Source organism: Perognathus longimembris, chromosome 28, assembly GCF_023159225.1.
Source record: "Perognathus longimembris pacificus isolate PPM17 chromosome 28, ASM2315922v1, whole genome shotgun sequence".
Lineage (NCBI taxonomy): Eukaryota > Metazoa > Chordata > Mammalia > Rodentia > Heteromyidae > Perognathus > Perognathus longimembris.
The window spans coordinates 75,961,681-75,964,579 of NC_063188.1; the positions used below are offsets into that span (position 1 = coordinate 75,961,681).

Genomic DNA, 2,899 nt, shown 5'->3' on the forward strand with positions numbered 1-2,899 from the left:
GGTACCTCACAACTGGACAAGCATCCAACTGATCTTCAGTCCCATCGGTGTCGGCTCTCCACACACAATATCCTTTTTTAATATTTAAGTAGTTGTATAAATTTGTTTCAGTTCAACATGCCAGTTTATGAGTGCTGCCACCACTTCCATCCTCCTCTGCCCCCCCTACATCCAAACCCCACGCATCTCTTCCAGTTACCTGGTTCCATTGTCACATATGTACACTGAATATTATGTCTGTATTCACCCACCAGTCCTCTCTCTCCTTTTGTCTGCCCACATCCCACTCTCATCTTAAGTTAACCTCCATAAACCTGGAAATGAAGCTGTAGCTCAATTGTTAGGGTGCTAGCCATGAGCAAAAAACTGAGGGACAGTGCCCAAGCCCAGGAAAAGAGAAAGGACACAACATTTATTTACAAAGGCAACTGGGGGAGTTGGGGGAGGAAGAGACTTGGGGAAAATGCAGACATCTTTCATGCACTGCTTGTCATCCTTTTCCACAGAGCATTATGCTGCTGTTCCATGTGCTTATTCTTAGCCATAGGGCCACAAGCAGATGCCTCACAGAAGAGGCAGGAGGGGATAACGACTTCCTTTGTGCCCTGTAGAGCAATGTATAATTCCAGATTAAAGATGCCATTGCCACCCTCCCCTCTCCTTTAAGTGGAACATTCTGGCCTAGAAAGTTGCAGTGAGGGGCCAAAGACTCTGCAGGAAACCTCACCATTATTCCCCAAATGAGTGATAGTTGGTACCACTGCCTGTCACAGCCACAACAGCTTTATAAAGGTTACTCATGCACACGTATGCATCCCTAGGAAGACACACACACACACCACACCACACACACACACACACACACAGCATCCCACTGCTGAGATGGGTCTCAATACCCTTTACATCTTAAAAAGGGGACAGACTCAAGTTATTGGAACAGGTCCCAGGCTTCTGCAAATGTGTGCATGTATTTGAAGAAATGGAGCCTATATCCTGCCAGGCCTGGCCCTGAATTCAATAGTATAGAAGAGCTAATTTAGTGCTTCCTTACTCCATTGTCAATTCCAGCTTCCAGGCCTTTTCTTCAGGCTTAGTCTTCACCTCTCTACCCACCCCCATTCCCTTCCTATAGGAAATCTAATTCCCTCTTCCTCTGCACACATCTCTGCGATGACCTGCCTGGTTGATTCCTCTCCAGAGTGCTGTGTCTAAGCTCCCTCTTGGACAAGAACAGAGATCTTCTGTTTGACCTTTGAGGTCCCAACAGAACCCAAGAAATATCAAAGGATGCAGTGAGTAGTATAAGAGTTGAGGAAGAAAGTCAGCCTGGGTCAGCACTAACTAGGCTGAAGTCAGGGAGAAAGAGGCAGAAGGAAGAGAGTTACAGGAAGTAAATGTAAATACTAGAAGACTGTTCCAATAAGCCAGAGATCTGGGTCTTCATATGCTTTTCTCCACAGTCCTACTAGCAAGTCTGCACATCACAAAAGGTGTTTGGGGGCTGGGGGGCTCCATTCAAGAAGGATGAAAACAGAAGATTCTATGCAACAGCAAAAACCCAGAAGTATCAGAGAGAGCTACAGGGTCGGGGCTGCTGCCTCCCAGGCAACCCTGGTGTTTGGAGAGGGCAAGGAAGAAGACTAGAGGAACAAGCTGTGAAGGACAGGGACTGACAGAGGAACAAGGGCTGGAGGTGAGTGGGAGGACAGGCAGGAGGTATGGGCTGAGACATCTGGAGAGCTAGGGGCCAGGAGTCTCTCAATAACTGCCATGATGTCCTGTTCTGTCACAGTTGGAGGTTTGCACATGGCTTCAGCGTTGTCTGCAGAGTGGAGCTGCTGCAGCTGCGAATGGAATCTCCCTTCTGGCATTGGCATGGGTGAGTTTGCAGCCCCAGCTAAAACGTGGATCATCTGCTTGTGAGCTGCTGTTGGGAAGTGGGAGCCTATGTGGGAGGACGTGGCTGGCATGGCTGGTGAGGAGGTTGCAGTCCCAGAGTTGCTGCCTGTCCATGGTGCTTGGGTCTGGGGCCTCCCAAAGGAGCCAAGGCTGTGGAGCAGCCAAAGGGCCTCGCTCTCTGCCAGGTCTGCCCTCCCTGTTGGATCTGCAGCAAGGCCTGCAAGGTATAGTAATTGGTGAGGGTGGAGAAGGACGCCTGGTTCTGCCTCTGCTGTGGAAAGAAGGGGAGTTGCAGGCAGAGCTGTTCCCCATCATCTGAACAGAAAAATCAGGGTTCTGGGCCATGGCTTTATCAGGTGGGGTGTTGAGATCACATTCTGTCTCAGCTGGGATGTTGCCGAAATCTGCAGGATTGTGTGCATTTCTGGGCTGATGAACTTCACTGCCTCAGGCTAGCCCCATTGATCCACAGGTGTTCGAGAGTGTTGGGAATACCTGTCTCATCATCCATCCTCTGGTGAACTCTCCACTGGAACTGGGTCCCATGGAGGTGGGCAGCAGTCGGGCACAAGGCTTAGGGATGGGCTCTCTAGTCTCAATAGGAGGAGTCTGGGAAGGCAAGCTGTCAGTTTCAGGCAAGAGAAGAGAAGGGGTTGTTGCGAAAGTGGTCCCAGGCAGCATTACCAGCCATGGCTTCCTTATAGTCCATACACTTAGGGCCCAAAGCAGTCATTATGTCCCTGGGTAGTTTCTCTACATCACACAGGGCTGCATCCAAGTTCCACATTTGTTCTGGCCTATGGCTGGATTCAAAGCCAGCTCCATTTTCTGCCTCCAGGTTGCTAACGTCATGTTGTTGATTGTGAGGCTAATGTCAAGGTTCCCCTTCATCAGTCCCTACTTCTGGGGGTCAGTCGTGATTCTGCAGCACAACAGAAAAAAAAGATAATAGTATCTTGGAGCAAAGGTTTTTTGTGGTTTGTGACAGCCTCTCGAGATT

At 49.5% G+C, this 2,899-nt stretch overlaps 1 pseudogene; it reads right to left on the minus strand.

Annotated features, from left to right (window-relative positions):
• Window positions 1–1,640: 1,640 nt before the first annotated feature.
• On the minus strand, window positions 1,641–2,686 carry LOC125343115 (annotated as a pseudogene).
• Between the last annotated feature and the right edge of the window lie 213 nt (window positions 2,687–2,899).